At 35.8% G+C, this 18674-nt stretch overlaps 1 protein-coding gene across 1 annotated transcript in view; it reads right to left on the reverse strand.

The window, feature by feature from the left end:
- The window catches only part of LOC106666733 (insulin-like growth factor-binding protein complex acid labile subunit), a 178966-nt gene that overhangs the window by 31219 nt on the left and 129073 nt on the right, over window positions 1-18674 (reverse strand). The window contains exon 2 of the mRNA XM_014394117.2: window positions 15732-15828. The gene's annotated coding sequence lies outside the window, so the exon portion shown is untranslated. The remainder of the gene's footprint in view (window positions 1-15731; window positions 15829-18674) is intronic.

Below are 18674 nucleotides of genomic sequence, written 5' to 3' on the forward strand. Positions count from 1 at the left end.
TAAGTCTAGCTTTCATTGATCCAAGAAAACAAGCAATATTTAGATATGTTTTTATTGAGGGATGAAATATGGTATGTAATAATTGTGAAATATTGGTTTTCGGTTCACTCAGTGCTGACACTTTTAGGGCAGAACTGGTAATAATGAATAATTTTCTATATTGAAATTACTTCGGAGAATCTATGCCTTCTATGCACGAATCATGAGATGTCACGCGACGTGGATTTGCGGAGCCCTATGTCGGAGGGGGAAGAAAAAGGGAACGAGCCCATGTTTTCATTTCTCCGGGTCAATCGATCCCTATTAATATTCGAGTGTCATTTGCCTGGGAATTGTTTGAAAGTATACCTTTTGGCCGAATTACACGAATTTAATCGTAACGAAATGATTATACGACAAACGATGAAAACTTTTTTTTTTACTTTGAATGTGGGAACGATATTAAACGGGGAAAATACGAATAAAGGTGGTGTGTGACCGTTGGGTACTCAATATTCCGCCATCACCGCTCTCACTCTAAACATTACAAATAAATATATTCACAAGGGACACTAAATTCAGTATATACAACAAAACCACCCAGTTTCCTCAGTGGACCCAGATACTCGCTGACGTGCTCAGGCAAGGTTTTCATATCGGGTGGCATTCCTACACCCTCTTTATATAGAGCCAAGGAATTGCACCCTTCAACTAGGTGGGATATATTGAGCAATCTTCCTTTAAATGCCGTTTTGTCTCAAAAGTAAGGGTCCGAAGGTCACCCTCGAACTAGTAGTATTGTAACAATTGAGATAGTTTTAAATTGAACAATCTTACAAAATAACGTGTGTGGTGTTTAGTGACCGTTAGTTAATGATAATTTGGAAATGGTGAGATGCGGTCTGGTGTGACGAACGTGTAGAAAAAGATTTTCTTCATCGTGCCAACGCTTCGATCATTGATTATTTGGAGATCGCGAGATGCGGTCTGGTGTGACGAACGTGTAGAAAAAGATTTTCTTCATCGTGCCAACGCTTCGATCATTGATTATTTGGAGATCGCGAGATGCGGTCTGGTGTGACGAACGTGTAGAAAAAGATTTTCTTCATCGTGCCAATGCTTCGATCATTGATTATTTGGAGATCGCGAGATGCGGTCTGGTGTGACGAACGTGTAGAAAAACATTTTCTTCATCGTGCCAACGTTTCGATCTTTATTATTTGGAGATAGTGAGATGCGGCCTGGTGTGACGAAGGTATAGAAAAAGATTTTCTTTATCGTGCCAACGTTTCGATCTTTGATTATTTGGAGATAGTGAGATGCGGTCTGGTGTGACGAAGGTGTAAAAAAACATTTTCTTCATCGTGCCAACGTTTCGATCTTTATTGAGATCATCTTCAGGGCCTGGAATTTATAAACAATGTTTAAATTATACAAATATATGTAGGATGTGAAAAAATGAATTTATACAACGCTAGAAATTTTACACTCAATTTTTGTACTCACTCAAAGTGTTTGTTTTCTGTGTAGATGTGTCATTATTGTTTGTCGTATTGAAAGTGCCAGTGAGATATTGATGTTTTATGTTTATATACGTAGGATTTTGAAGGGGTGGGGAAAATAACATACTTTAGATGACCTTGCTATGTACTCATGTATTGTGCATTATAGAGGTACGTTTTTTGTGAAACTTTCTTTAAGTATTTTCTTCCTCTGCCCTGTGATGTTCTCCCTGGCAGTTTTGTGAGAGTTTGTAATTTTATAAAAGGGAATTTTTGATATTGGAGGCAGAAAACGCATTTGGTCCTTCAACCGTTGATGACCAAACTTTTGTCACACATAACCCACACTCAAACGAGATATCGCGGAGACACGTTTCAACGCATCTGCGAGCATCTGGGTATGCTTGTCGGAGTGATTTGGGCTCTAGTGTTGTTGAGAAACAGCCCCCGCTAGTTTATCAATCAAGGTTAAAAAACTATTTAAAAAATATTTGTTTTAAGTATTCATGACTTTTTTATTATGATAATTGAAATATTTAATTAATTCTTTTTATAAATAATGAATAAATTAGGTGTGAGCTAATTTAATTTTTTCTAGATAATGTCGAATAGAAATAATATATATTTAGGCGGCAGTTTAAGGTCGTTAATTGATATATGCGTGGGAATGACTAGCTATTAAAACCTCTATTACATGAAGTTTTCCAAAAGGTTTTAAACGATGCATTTCATTATCGATGATAATTAATTCTGGGTATGACCGCTATTCTCTATTATGCCAGGCCGCACATAAAAAGTTATTTCATCGTCGATTAGAATGGCCACAAAATCTGCTGGAAACGAGCTACAAAGTCCAATAAAGGCAGGGGCATTAAATTGATTTTGATCAATTGAAGCGGTCTAGAAAAAGCAATAACAACGATGTAAATAAGAGAACCGCAGAAAGTAATTAAAATTCTCCGCCCCCGTCGAGTCTTGTTTTTTCACCCGCCAGCGCCAGCCTTGTGAAATATAGCTACGGGGTGGGAAAAAAATTCTGAGCCTGGGTTGCCGGTATACAAATCGGCCGGGGTCGTACATCTTGACTAAAGTCCATACAGTCGTAGAGAAGGCCCCTCCTGGTTGGAAGCGCCCACGTTGCATTTTCCCGAATCCTATTTAACGAGCGAGGATAAAGGAAGAAAATGAACAGGGTGCCCACCCCCCGGGCCAAGGAGATAAAGAAGCAATCCCGTAATTGGCTGAATCCAGGCATCTTAAGAGCTGCTACCTCCGGTAAGCTTATTTCCTCTCGCACGCCCCATCCCAGCCCCACATCCCTATTTAAACGTATTTATGGGCCCAGATGGAGGGTTTACCACCACCCCTGATTCACTTACCAAAGCGCTAGAACGAATGAGAAATGTTTCTACTCATTAAAACCAATAGACTCAAACCTTAATCTGCACGAAACTAAATGGGCTTCAATCTCATCAAGCGCACATTCCTTACTTTAATTTTAAGCTTATAAAAAATTCAAATTGGGCAATTTCTTATCAAGCTACTATGTTCCAAGTGAACCATTATAATTGAAACTTTTAACTTTTCTAAGTTTCTAGGATTTATACTACCACAGTACATAAAGTGGCATTCTTTTTTAATTGAATAAAATATCCTAGTTTTATTTAAAATATGTACAACGATAATTACGTATACAATATTATAATTTGAGGTTTTTTAAACTTTTCCATGTGGGTTTTTTAAAAATAAATTTCCTGCTATTTTTTACATTAAATCTTTTTGACGTTCAGGAATTTATATCCATCATCAGTATCTTATTTTTTAATAAAAAAATTTAAAGGTTTCTTTATATTTAGGTTGTTTAAAAAAACACTAAATGGGCTTCAATCTCATCAAGCTCGCATTCCTTACTTTAACGTTAAGCTCATAAATAATTCAAATTGGGCAATTTCATATAAAGCCACTATGTTCCAATTAAACCATTATAATGGAAACTTATAACTTTTTTAAGTTTCTAGGATTTATACTGCCACAGTACATAAAGTGGCATTCTTTTTCAATTAAATAAAATATCCTAGTTTTGTTTAAAATATATAATTTGAGCTTTTTTAAACTGTTCCATGTGTGTTTTTTAAAAATAAATTTCCTGCTTTATTTTTACATTAAATTTTTTGGTCGTTCGGGAATTTACACCCATCATCAGCTCTTATTTTTTAACAAAATATTTTAATGTTTCATTATATCTAGATTGTTTCTTAAAAAAAATATATGACCATTTTGCATCGTCAAGCCACTTGGCCAAGATAGGAAAAAAACATAAAATTATATTATTATATGTTAGTTCGTGAAATAAGTCGCTAGTGTTTTGATGAAATGTTTATTTATCGCATAGTTTTATTACAGCAAATGGAAATCAGTAGCTCAGACTGATAGGGAAATTATTGATGTGTTTGACGTTAAGGCGTTTGAAGAAAGCACCGTCTGTAAATGGTTTGCTCGGTTCAGGATGGGAATTTTGTGATTTTAAAGAAAGAAGGTGCATTTCGTACTTCAACCGTCGATGATGAGTAAACTTTTGCCACACATAACCCACGTTCAAAGGAGACACATTTCTTATTCAAACATTTCAACGCATCTGAGAGCATCTGGATGAGGGATATGGGTTCGTCACATGTTGACTGAGAAGAATTTATTGGAACGCATCTCCATCTGCGATTCCCTCCTACAACGCAATGTAACGACCTAATATTTTTAAAAATATCGATAACTAGGGATGACAAGTGGGTCTTTTACAGCTGTCTTCAGAGAGGAGGATAATCCCGGTGAAAACCCCTTTCACAACTTCAAAAGGCGGATTACACCAAAAGAAGGTTATGTTGTGCATTTGGTAGAATTGGAAGGCGGTGTTTTCTTATCTTTTTCCGCCCAACGAAACCGTTAATTTTTAAGTATACCACACACAATCAGAGCCATTGAACGGGAACGGGAAAAGGTTCACCCCAGAACTGAAGAAACCACATCGGGGAGTTCACCGCTCATAAACACGAGACGTTCTGGATGAACAGAATTACAAAATTACATAGATGATCGCAACATGTTTTATATATTGTTGGTTAAATTTGCTTACATGTTCCTGAAATTTTTATTTAATTTATCATTAAAAAACGACCCGATAAACGAGATGATTTTGTATTAAATACTTACTACACAACGAAAATTGTATAATTTATACTGACGAGATCGAGTAATGGCTATTGGGAGAATAAAAACAAGAAATATTTACAATTTTGTTTATTTTGTGTGGTGTTGAGTGACCGTTAGTCAATGATTATTCGGAAATCGTAAGATGCGTTCTGGTGTGACGTAGGTTTTAAAGAAAACATTTTTTTTAATCGTGCCAACGTTTCGATCTTTATTGAGATTATCTTCAGGGCTCAAAGTGTTTGTTTTCTGCGTAATTGTGTCATTCTTGTGTGTCGTGTTGAGAGTGCCCTACCTGCTACGGCACCCAAGGATGACACAATTCCGCAGAAAACAAACACTTTGAGCCCTGAAGATGATCTCAATAAAGATCGAAACGTTGGCGCGATAAAGAAAATGTTTTTCTAAAACCTACGTCACACCAGACCGCATCTCACGATCTCCGAATAATCTTGTTTATTTTGCTATCATGAAATTAACATAAATGAATGAAAATAAAACTTATACTCTATTTTATTGGGTGGAGGAGTTGAAATTTAAAAAAAAAATTGAACCCCTAGAAGATAGGAAGGATTGAATAACGCCCATTTATGATTACCCTCCATGTATCCAAGTTTGTAATATTCAAGAGAAAACGGGATATCTTTATGAGTTGGCCACTCAGCTGCATTCGAAATGATACTGACCTTGCGACTTCCGAAGGGATAATCGACGATACTGAACGACATCAATTCAACTGGCGTCGCGGTTTGACTAAGCAGAACGTTTTCCCTGGCTAGTTAACAACATGCACTTAATGGTTATTATTAAACAATTTCTTCTAGGATTATTTATGATTTCTAAGATTAACATTATTTAATAAGAAATGTTGAAAATGCTTGTTCTTTTGTCGGATGTCTTTTTTAATGTTGCCATTTGTTCCCAAGTTGCTGTAACTTCAAAAAATTAAAATATAAATAATAAAATAGCAATGATACGGCCGATTTCGTATTCTGTCAAGGCAGAAGTTTTAGATGATTAAAATAATACTTTTGGAAGGAGAAAGGCAAAAAAGGGGTACAAAGCAAGATAGACCGAGTGAGTGAATTGGAGAGGGATGGAGAGAGAGTGAGACGAAGTCAAATATTCATTACGGATCCGGCAGCTATTAATTTGTAATTTCCTTTCCCCTGTTGTGAAAGAAACGCCAATGAACTCTTGATCCGGAAACGTAAAAGATTTCGCGGAGAAAAGCAAAGAGAAAAAACATTGTCTATAATTGGGACATTTTATAAATTAATTCTTTGAAAATCAAAGAAAGCTTCGTCATTGTTTCCCACTGCTTTGTTTAATTATGTCCGAACAATACTGCTCCGTTGATTTAACATCGTCTGTCATTTTAAACATTATTCTTTCCTAATGTGATAAAATCTTGAATGAGTTATACAAACTAAACTGTGCACATGTGACAAGGCAAGCTATGAGAATCACCTACTTGGTTTTTGCAGTCCGGAGTCAGACCTAGGTATTTTCCGTCCCTACACTGAAGTATTGCCCTCAAGGCTCCGGGGATATCAATAGCTCGGTCATTTCAGCTCCCAACACATGCAGCTTTAAACCTACACACTCATACTCTCAATTTTAAATATATTTGTTCCTATTTACATAACCATTCACTAAAGTATAGTGGTGGATTACTTATATCCGCCATCGGCCTATCACACTACAATCACGCTAATAAATACTTTCAATCTATGTTCACAAAAAGAAGTCCAAACCAAGATATCTCTCAGAACTGCATGGAATAAAAAAATTTGTTTCCTCTAAAAAATGAATCGGGGGACCAAATATTCGCTGTCTTGTTCAAGTACAATTTTTTATTGGGTGCAATACACGCTCTAAATATGCCAATGAATGACACCCTTCAATTATAGCTGACGATGTGTATTGGTCCCGTTCAATTATGTTAGCCACATCTAGTACTTTTCCGTACATGTCAGACGCATACGCGGCTTTGGCCCAACGTTAGTGTCCGTTTTTCAAGTTAGTATGGCCTACATAAACCAAATCTTAAAACAATGTTTTGTCAAAATTGTGAACAGGAGAGCTAAATAGAAACTGCTTAACTATGTCAACCTCGGATGACCTATTCTTGATCAGGTATGGTTACACGATTCAGAAACTCCGAAAGACTCCATGCTCGTGATTCGTAGGAGCTTCTCTGCTGATCTGGCCCACCAAGGCTGCCATTTCTTTGTAATCATATTTCTAGTGTCAGAGGTCCGGCGGTATGGACGTTTTGGCCTTTTCATTACTTTCTAGACCTGTGTGTCCTGGGACACCACCAGATTTCCGTTTTGCCGAGGCTCTCCAGTGCAGAGTATCTCTCCAACAAGGACAGAGACACTCGGCAGACAGAGAGGACTATAAAATATGTAAAACATAAATCAGGGAACACACTTTGAACTTTTATTACATAAACCATATAGATAAAATTTAGATAGTCTCGCTGTGTATTTAAGCAGGTATTGTACAATGTGGGATTATTTAAATGCTAGACGTGTGTTTGCTTCTAAAACTGGAATATATTTATCCAGGTCACAACTTATCCAACCACGTAATTGTCACAGTGACAAAAGAGTAGCGTCTCCCCTTTTTCAAAGGAGCTTTATTTAAAAATGGGAAAAATAAAAGAGAAAAAAGTTAATTTTTGAAATTGAAAGACATGGTCTTTGATAACACACGTCAGATCCCTTCAAAGTACCACATCGGTGTAATTATTGTAAGAATGTTATTATCCTTTTGGGCTCTTTTGTCCCTCCTTCGTTACCCTGGACATTGTGTGCAAATGCGCTGCCCGATATTAATCAAGGTTCCGCCTCTGTTGGGCCCCGTGGAAAATCCGGCTCAATGAGCACTCGAAGGACAATGAGCACCTTTCATACGACCCTATAATGTGATGGGACACCGGCTTCTTTATGTCGTCCTTTTGTCACTGGAGAAGATCGAAGATGACGCGAAGTAGAAACGCCCTTCGCACTGAAATCTCGACCCTTCTATGCCCTTTCATCTGCATGTCCTTTAAAATAACAATAATGACATTTCTTATATTTGTTATTTGGTTTTTCAAAAAAAGGACCCAGGCTCATGTTAATCAAACACGAACCATACTAAAAAATACCGAATAGTTAAATGTACTTGGGTTACACGCTATGATAATCGTGTGCTCATTCAAAGTCCATCCAAATTAAATTGTGGGCGTTAAACCAACTGACAAAGGACGTATTTAGGAACGATTTCCGGTTCTCTAGGAGTCTCGTTTCCTGTGGCCACATGTCACCGGTGATCATTAAATGAAACTAGTTTTTTCATCATTGAATCCCTATGGATTGTGAACATTCAAAATAAAAAATTATATGTGGCGTTTAGGGACCGTTAGTTAATGATTATTTGAAGATCGTGGGTGCGGTCTGGTGGACGTAGGTTTTAGAAAAAACGTTTACTTCATCGTGCCAACGTTTCGATCTTTATTGAGGTCATCTTCAATGGTCAAAGTGTTTTTTTGCGTAATTGTGTCATTCTTGTGAGTGCACTCTCAACACGACATACAAGAATGACACAATTACGCAGAAAACAAACACTTTGAGTCCTGAAAATGATGAGCAAAGTCATCTAAAGTATGTATAAGTATTTTCAAAATCCAACGTATATAAACATAAAACATCAATATCTCACTGGTACTTTCAACACGACACACAATAATGACACATCTACACTGAAAACCAACACGTTGTGTGAGTACAAATACTTTGATTGAGTCTAAAATTTCTGGCATTATAAAAATTCATCTTTTTCACATCCTACATGTACTTGTATAATTTAAACAATATTTATAAATACCAGGCCCTGAAGATGATCTCAATAAAGATCGAAACGTTGGCACGATAAAGAAAATGTTTTTCTAACACCTACGTCACACCAGACCGCATCTCACGATCTTAAAATAATCATTGAAAAAACAAACAAATTTTTGTCTTATTATTTTAAAGGTTACAGTTCTTATTACTTGTCTGGCAGTTTTTTCTGGACGTTTAAACGAATAGTGCGTAATATATAAAGTGCAGATTAATGTTAAAAACATAAAATGCTTTTGCTTTAGTTCATCGTTCGCTTCAAATTAAAAGTTTTTGCTTCTTAAATTGTGAAACATTCTACCCAATACGGGTAAAAATAAAGATAAATTCTCTGGTTATAAATTGTACAACCAGTTTACGAAATGTTATAAACTGCAGTTTTGATTTATTCCGATCGAAAGAATCATAAATGAGATATTTGTATGTAGGCTGTGATGGAATAAATAGCTCGTGGGCTCTCTGGCAGATAGAAACAGGGGCTCACGTAGAAGATGGCCGAGGAATACCAAGTGGTATCCGGACTTTGGGGTATGCGCGTGTGTGAGAAAGAGAGAATGGGAGAGAGTGAGACGGAAGACCAAAGAGCCGAATTGCACTCGAGAGGGTTGTAAACTGGGGGATGGGAGATCACGATACGATAAACATTTCGCCTCTGGCGTGCAACTTTTAAGCTCCCTGTGTTATGTATCCAGTACCACCGTATCCAGTTCAACTAGTTTAGCTCAAATTCGATTAATCAAAGAAATTAAAATTTGACGATAATCCTATCGCAATCCTCCAAATCGATGCACGCAAGATTATCCTTCCAATCTGGTGACTAAACAGGGACTTGAATCGATACTCGCCCTGCTTGAAGCGTCGGCTCGACATTTCAATTCTTGCGGTGTTACAATTGGTTTGTACGATAACACGAGATTTAGAGGTGTCCGTATGTCAGTCCTTTATCACAAATGAATCTCGTGATTGCTGAGAAAGGAAGACAAAGTCGCTCGTGTCAGATAAATTCCAGTCTTTTAACAATGCTAAACTTTTTTTCTGTCCCACCTCCTTTTCTTGCTTCATATGAAATGTGCAAATAAATTTTTCAATATGATCAAGAAACCACTAGTGTGAACAGGCAGATTTTAACATTCATCAAAATCGTCGATTCAGTAACTAATTAACGCAGAGTCGGTAAAATAACATATTTAACGGTCTTTACATGTCATGTTACACACATTCAACTTGTATGCGGTTTTTTACGAGGGTTCGCAACAGCAGAGGTCATATAAACCCTCAGGGTGCCTGTGTTTTTGACAAAAAAACCATTTATAAGTATGTCGGGTTCGAATGCAGGGCCGCTTGATTCGAACTCGGGACCTTTACCTTACAGTGATGAGCGCCGTTGCGGCCACCGACCCGCCCTATACATTTCTTTTCTTTATTCTTGAAGTAAATAGATCATAATAATAGTTTGCTTATAAATCAGAAGATCGATAGGACCGTATAATAAAAAAGTAATCATACGACTTAAACGTGTTTTAACATCGATATCGATACTGTGCCTTTAGAGGAGATTCGAGAATTTAGCCTTCAAAGCTGCTATTTACCATAAATCTTATTAAAGCAAAAATTCATTGATTTGCTACCTTTCGGATATCTTTAAAAACGTCGAAATCAACTTTACGGGTCTAGCATGTTCGACGGAAGATCCAACACTTTACAATTATTGGTCCAAAATCTTTCATTCTTTTAGAGAAACCTTGAAAATTTTGAATTTCAGTAAAATAAAAATAAAATATTATAATAAAAATATTTTGTAATTTTATGAAGCTTTCCATCAAGATCTAGATCTACGGAAAAAAAATTTTTGATCAAAGATTTTTTCTTAAATTATGATACCACAACTTCAATATTTTGTCCGGTCTAGGAAGAAGCGAGCCTTTGTCTATTCATTTACTATAAAGGAAAACCCAATATGTTACGTAAACAGAACAACTCTCGTACGAGTCTTTTTAAATCATAACACTGTAACAAGGTCAATTTTGACAGGTGTCACATATGGGATAGTCCTGAGCCCTTTTCTCTTCCTCACTTACACGTCACATCTACGATAATTCGATGTCGTACAATGTCAGTAAGAAAAGAACCGTCCAATTACAAGTGAGATTATTTTCTCAACATGATACTACAACGAAAAGGTCAATTTTAACCGGTATCTAACAAGGAAATGTGTTGAAAATTTTGCTGTTCCTATTCTAAATCCTCGGTAATGCAATATCTGAACATATTAAGAAGAACTTTTTTAAATTTTTTTTTAAAGTTGAGATACCGCGAAAACCAAATCGATTCTACATGATACCTCTTGAAATCGAAGAGATGATGAACCTATAGTTTTATAGTAGTCTTTCATTGACTGATACAAGGTTGTCTTGTTGTCCCATATGAACTATCCTAAGCTCCATACTGTTTCTTTACTACGTCCAGGACAATCTAATTTATGACACATAAAATATATGGTCAAATATGTAGACGGAGGCCCATTGTGACGTTAAATATTGGTTGATCAAGTTTCAACCTTTAGAATTTATGTAATTTACATAAGAATAGAAAACATCTTCCACCTGGTCTAAAATTGACTAACTATAACGTACTTGATTAAGAAACTTCCTCAAAGCTGGAGAATGCATATTTGAACCATACTATATTGTCCTCAACTTGAATATTCTCAGGAAAACTCCACAATGGTACGAAATTCCACCGTAAGTTGTGAACTACCAAATAGCACATTGGACTATTGGTACTCAGAACGTTTTGAGAAAAAAAAACATCTTTGTGAATAATTCTGTTTAGTTTATGAAATTGGTATGAAAAGTATACGCAATTGGGCAAACTATGGAATTTATGGGATTTCCAGTCCGAATTACTTTACCTTTCAGCCTTATATTTTTTCTAAATCTAAAATAGATTATTTCTAACAATATGTTTTGGTTGATTATGATTATGCTTGGTTTAGTGATGGTTTCTCTCAAAATTCTACTTTTACTAAATAATTATTTAAACTCCCCTATTTTCTCAATTAATTTATTATTTATTCGCTAGGGATCAAAATAAAATAACACTATTGATGATGGGAATATTTATCGGATCAAATTGAAGACACCAGAAGAAGTGAGCTGAATTCAGTGTAAAGGTCTAAAAAAATCATGCGATGCGAGTATTCTTCGAGTGCGTTTCGCCATTTTTCTCCCCAAAATCTGTACAATTTTGTCTCACTTCCAATCTAACTGAATGTCGATGCGTCCAATTTATCGGAATCTATCACTGTCAACCTACGATATCAGAAAGGACTGGAGGAAAAAAAACAGCTCACAAACATTTTTTTATCCTCCTGAAATCTGGTAAGCTACAGTGGCTTGATTTCATAGCTCGCTTACCACAGATGAGGGAGAGGATTTCGAAAAAGAAATTAACTGTAATGTACAATACACTAAACAAATTTATAAACTGTTATTTTAACAGTAATTTGTTATCTCTAGTTAAAAGACAACACAGATTTATGAAGTTAGCTAAAAGTAATACTTAGTTATTAAAAAGTATAATTAATTAAAATCATTAATAAGGTGAATTATGACTACAAAATGCATATATGGATTATTATTATTTAGTATTAGCCTAAACTGAAAAAGCTCAGTTGAATTTCTTTTTCTTATTTTATTATTAATTAAAAAGTGTTAACAATTGCAAGGAGAAAGGAGGTTAAAGGGCTGAGCTTTAGGAAGATCAAAGCCGTTCGGCGTTTTATGTGGTTTCATTTAGTATTCATATCTACGGCGCCGTTAGGTCCTCTGTACGATATATATTGTTTTGAACTTTCTCCTCTTATCCCGTCGTCAATAATTCAGCTTCCGTGTAAGAATTATGTGCTAACAAATTCTAACCATTGGGCTAAAACGAACGCTTAGTATAAAGAGGTTGATACACTAGGTTATTTACAAGCTTGTAAGGAATAATTTGAAAAGAGACTAATTTTCATTCGCAGTTTTCAATCTAGCTGGTTTTAATTGTTTCGATTAACAAAACTCTAAACTACTTCGACAGTCACTGACAACTGGCAGCGACAACTGACGGACTTTCCGATCGTGTTCTCTATCACAGCACTTAACTTCGTGAAACTTTGTTAGCCTGCGAAATTTGACAGTTGGGTGGTGTTTTCGTTTGTCATAGAAAAACTGAACCATCCTGGTCTCCCATGTGTCGCTTATTTTAGCGTTCGCATGTTGATTATATTCATTTCTATCCATAAGGGATTTTAAATTCCGTGACATATGGTCTGATACGACGAGAATCAACGGACCTTAAGATGGATCGAGCCACAGGGCGTAATTTCACAGTAGTTAACTTCGAGAAACTTTGTTAGTTCGCGGGATATGGTCAACACTTAATAAGTCTAATAGAATTTCGTTTTATCTATGGGGCAATTTTTATATGCTACTCAGGGATTCAAAATAAGTGGATGTTATTTAAAACAATTTATTCTTTTGCGTCTTAGTGCACTGAAAACTCAAAATTGGTATTTTAAATAAGTAAACATTAAGAAAATATATAGCTGGGAATATTCTAAAAGCTTAAAATTAAAATAACAATAACACAAAATGTAGATATACAATTTACAAGCAGTGCATAAGGAAAATAGAAGTAATACAAATAAAACCTATTGAAAAATCTGTTCTTTCTAAGAAATAAGTTACTAAATAATACCTTTCAATTAATTGATCTTTATGTATGGTATTGGTTGAGATAAAAAAGTCAGTGTGACGAGCGGAATTCGAACCCATGACCTTCGGCTAAATACGCCGCTGCTCTACCACTTGAGCTCTCTTGACTTCGATCTACTCGGACACTAACTTCCCATTACAACCCAACCTTTCGAATTTTCCCTCCTTTTTGCCATTTTTCAAATATCGTGTAATCTATTTGATTCTCGGCGACAAATGAAATGGCCACGGAGAGCTTTAGTGAAGGTATACTTCATTTAACTTATTAAATTCACTAGGTTTCCGATTGACCCAACAACATCTTTCAATTAATTAATCTTTAAGTAAGGGTTAGTTGAGATAAAAAGTCAGTGTCACGAGCGGGATTGGAACCCGTATTGGCGTATTTAGCCGAAGGTCGTGGGTTCGAATCTCGCTCGTGACACTGATTTTTTATCACAACCAATACCTTACATAAAGATTAATTAATTGAAAGACGTTATTTGGTCAATCGGACCACGAAATTTAATGAATTTACTAAATGATATTAAATACACGTGGGCTATGTGGAAGAATGCGTTGATGAGGAAAGGAATAGAAAAAAAAAAATTCACTGAATATAGCACGATAATAGAATAGGCGGACTATGAGGTTACTTGCCTAGTAACAGTGCGTAGATTTGTGCTAATAATGTCAATTTTTGAGAATCGTATGCTGAATAAAACCATATATTCAAAGTTGTTAATTAACTTAAAAATCTAAATGTCTTTGGGAGAGAAGTTATCTCTACGACAGTTAACTTTATGCATTAGCATACACATTCTCACCTCGAGAACCCCATCCCTTTTCCTTTATTTCTACACCCCCCGTGCATATTCTCTTCCATCGATTAAAAAAAAAACCATCATTAGAAAATATGAATTTGTTCAGCTGTTAACGCGTTTGAACTTATCTTTGGAAACGACGAGAAGATAAAAGGTTGTAAACATCCCCCTTTCGGGAGAGGGTGGGTGGTTTGGTTTACTCTTAGACGAACTTTTTTTTTCTATTTTAAACTCCTTTTTATCCAACAAAAATGTTAAACGTTCACGGTAAATATGTATACAAATTACATCTCGTTTAGCGAGTAAACTGTAATTTTTTATGGACAAATAAAATTCTAATGTGTCGTGATAAACAGGTCGATCGTTTCTTTGCTTTTAAGAGTTCACAACCTTTTATAGCTTCCCCTATATTATTATTTTGCTGGGTTGCAATGTTGATATATGATTGTCAAACTGTTTTATTTTCGTACTTCTTCTTGTCTTCAAATCACTTAGAATTGCTAAGTAGACAAACCTATGTCTATAAATACATGCGACGATAAATCAAGACTCGTATTGATTATTAATTAATAAATAATACCGATCGTCATGTCTTGATGACGTTTCCAAAACGACTAAAAACTTTTTTGCATTGATATGAATTCAGTGTTGGTAGTGCATCGGAATTTAATTGTTAGCCTATATTCCTATGCCTATTAATGACATTGTTAAGCAAAATTTTGAAATATTTCAATTTAGTTGAAAAAATCACTCACCTTAAGGTTTCAGTTTAAGATTTTTACAAGACGTTTAAAAATGGAAATACTTTAGTTAAAAATAAATAAATAAAGAGATTCCTGCTTGATTGCATAATTAATCGAAATTTTAGTATAGCCGTTTTTTCTTGGAGGCTGAAAAAAAAGTCGATCACGATACGAATGTGCTGACCTACAACGCAAAATTGAGATGCTGACCAATCAGGATTAAGTCATTAAAAACTCATTGGGGGGTGGTGACGGGCAGATGCCATCACCTCCTAGGCAATTTAGTCTTGGACCAACCCACACCACTCGAGTTTAATACAGGTATTTAATTACTTCAGGCATGTCGTTACATGACGGCCATTAAGCTTTCTGGAACAGCGTCTGGGGAATACTGCTGAAAGCCCTACTGGATTATTGGTCATTATAAAATGTTGCCGAATGGCAAGGAAAGTTTTTCCGCTATTTAACCTCAACGATGAACCTTTACCCGTATAGATTTTTTTTTACTATTGTCAACGCTTCGAACACGATAGAGTGTTCCTTGTTTTATCAGTGTGTTTTCTATCGTGAAAGGGGAAACATATTTTTCTAGGAAGGACCCCCAGATTAAAGCCATGTTGTTTTTTTGTTCTCAGCTCATCTTGAAAGGATTCAGAAAAATCACAGGGCCACGTGTGCTTCACTTTTTGTCAACGAGGGTCCACTTTTTATCACCCTCTTTAAGCCTCTAAAGTTCACTTATTTACACTTGACACCTACTTAAAGGATTTTTTCAACTTGGCGTTAACCGTCCGTAATCATTAAACGGATTTCTTAAAAGATTTTTTTTTAAATAATAAAACTCCGGTCTCACCTTCTATTGGGCAGTATTTGGATGTAGGTCGTTCGATCCTCCTTTTGGTGGGAAGACTAGACGTTATCTCGGAAGCCAGGGGATCAAGCAGTTACATCTGAAACAAAAATAAAGAACTAATTAAAAACTATCGCTTTAATAAATACAATCAACACTGCGTGAAAATATAGCTTTAATAATGTACTCATTATTCAGACGTACTTGAACGGGAAAAATTCAACGCAATTACGTTATTTAAAAGCTTTTTTAAATTCATATGATATCGATAACGGATATGTCTCTATCTCAACAGGAGAAAGAGAGATTTTTCTTGAGTTAAAAGATGAAGTGATTTAATTTTGAGGCAGGCATATAAAAACAGCGTACCAAAAAATAAACATTTCGGATAATAATTGATAGATATATCGATAGAGGGAGATATATTGTTAACATTTCATGTGTTTTTTTATGAGAAAAAAGAAAAGAGGTATATATATATNGAGAGAGAGAGAGAGAGAGAGAGAGAGAGAGAGAGAGAGAGAGTGAGTGAGTGAGTGAGTGAGTGAGTGGTGAGAGTTTAAATGAATCTCCTTACACGAAGTACATACTAGTTTATGCAAATACTCATGTACAAAAATCTCCAAGGATCCGCATGCCATCAAGATATTTTATACGTTTCATACATTTTGCTATATAATGGAATCAGAAAATACAACTTTAAAAGTGCATTGAAAGTTCCATGAATGTAGTTTGAAATGTTGAAAAATAATTTAATGCCTAATTTGAAAAATTTAAAATTTATTTTATATGTATCTAAAAGCTCTTCTAAAAGCGTCAATAGGCTATTTAATTTCCAGCTAAATTATTCAGAAATCGTGCGATGCGGTTTGGTGTGATGTAGGTGTCAGAAAAACATTTTATTTATCGTGCCAACGTTTCGATCTTTATTGGGATCATCTTCAGAGCCTGGGATTTACAATGTTAAATTTAAACAATGTTTGTAAATCCCAGGCCCTGAAGATGATCTCAATAAAGATCGAAACGTTAGCACGATAAAGAAAATGTTTTTCTGAAACCTACATCACACCAAACCGCATCTCACGATTTCTCAATAATTATCGATTAACGGTCACTAATCACCGCACATTTCCAGCTAAAGTTCAACTTTCAGTATTCAAACCGTTTTCATTTGTATCATGAAATCTACAATATTTATTTCAATTCATTTACGTTTTAGGTATTTATTATAGTTTATTCTTTCCATGTAAGGTCTTGGTTGAGATAAAATAGTCGGTGTCACGAGCGGGATTCGAACCTTCGGCTAAATACGCCGCTTCTCTACTACTTGAGCTTTCGTGACTTTGATCCTCTTGGGCACTAACTCTCCTCAACCTACAACCGTTCAAACCTTCCTTTTTTTTGCCATTTTCAAATGTCATTTTCAGTCATGGGTTCGAATCCCTCTCGTGACACTAACTTTTTTATCTCAACCAAGACGTTACATATGTTTAGTCTAGTTAAATTTTTGACAACGTAATTTTGTTTGTTTCATTGTAATCGGTTAGTCTGTTTTATTACTCGAATAATATACCTAAGTTAGAGTCGTTTTTAGAGAGTTTAGTAGGTTGTAACGATTTGATGATACGTCAGCATTCGTTTTGAAACTTTATTACAAGAATGACACATGAATTTCTCATTTTATGTGATTATGCACACAAAGAGAAAAAGAGGAATGTTAAATTGCAGAAGCGCAAGGACTGTGACAAGGCCGGGAACGTAATGCATAATTCGGATCAGATAGGGTATCAAAATTATTGTGGAGAACCGCGTTTACTAAAATTACAGACTGGGAAACCCTACTAATGATTCGCTGGAGAACAGGAAAGAAAAATTCCTACGGCCGTTAATCAATTGGTCGTGAGATCTTATCCATTTGACTATCCAATGCTCACCGAGCACTGGTGAATTTAAAACGACCACACGTGCGCCTTGAGGGGTTGTGTCTGGGCCCACACGTGACCACCCTTTTTCCTTTAAGGGTGGTTGCCAAGGGTTAAGAGTCGTAACCGCTTTTACTCAACAATGTAATATCAAGAGTTTGCCGCCCTTTATCCTCTGTACTAAACAATATTTCATATCGTCGCACCCCCTCCGCGCTTTAATCTGCATAGTTTCACAAGTCCGACCCCCGCCACCCCGAAGGCAGATCCCTTCAAAGGAAGCCAACTCTGGCTTTGTTACCCTGATTTACACCCCTCCACCTCGCTAACTCCTCATCTGCAACTCTGTAACTCCTATTATACCTATTATACCAAACTATTTAATAACCGAACAAGAGGGAGAGTACCTTTCATCCTTTATTGATGCTCGATTGGCCAGAAAGGGCTGTTTCCATCTCAGCGATAATTTTTTTAAACCAGAGACGCATTCTTTTTCAGAATCCCCTTCTTCGCCTTCGGCATGTTGTTCCGATTGTGTCCGACAGTAATTTCCGATGAGGTGTTTTTGAAGGTGAAGTTCGTTCAACTGTAATACTAAGTCTTTGTGAAATGGTTCCTGAAGAGAATTTCTCTTGGGGGGAGGGGGCTTTTGAAGATAAAAATTGTCCGCTCAGTTGTGATAAAAAAGAAAGTAAATAACGAAACACAACATCAAACGTTTTAATGTTACAGCGATTTTTAACTAAAAACAAAAGCCTACATTTTTACAAAGAACAGTTTAAACATACATAACTTTTTTTAAATGAAAATTGAGAAATTTTAGAAGACGAATACCGAGACGAATGATTTCAGAAGAACGTTGATATAAGTTTAAATATTATTTTCAATGAATTAATCTTTATGTAAGGTACTGGTTGAGATAAAAAAGTCAGAGTCACGAGCGGGATTCGAACTCACGACCTTCGGTTAAATATGCCGATGCTCTACCACTATCCGAACTTCAAGCTACACTGACTTTTTTTAT

Source organism: Cimex lectularius, unplaced genomic scaffold, assembly GCF_000648675.2.
Source record: "Cimex lectularius strain Harlan isolate CLEC.00 unplaced genomic scaffold, Clec_2.1 scaffold2, whole genome shotgun sequence".
Taxonomy (NCBI): domain Eukaryota; kingdom Metazoa; phylum Arthropoda; class Insecta; order Hemiptera; family Cimicidae; genus Cimex; species Cimex lectularius.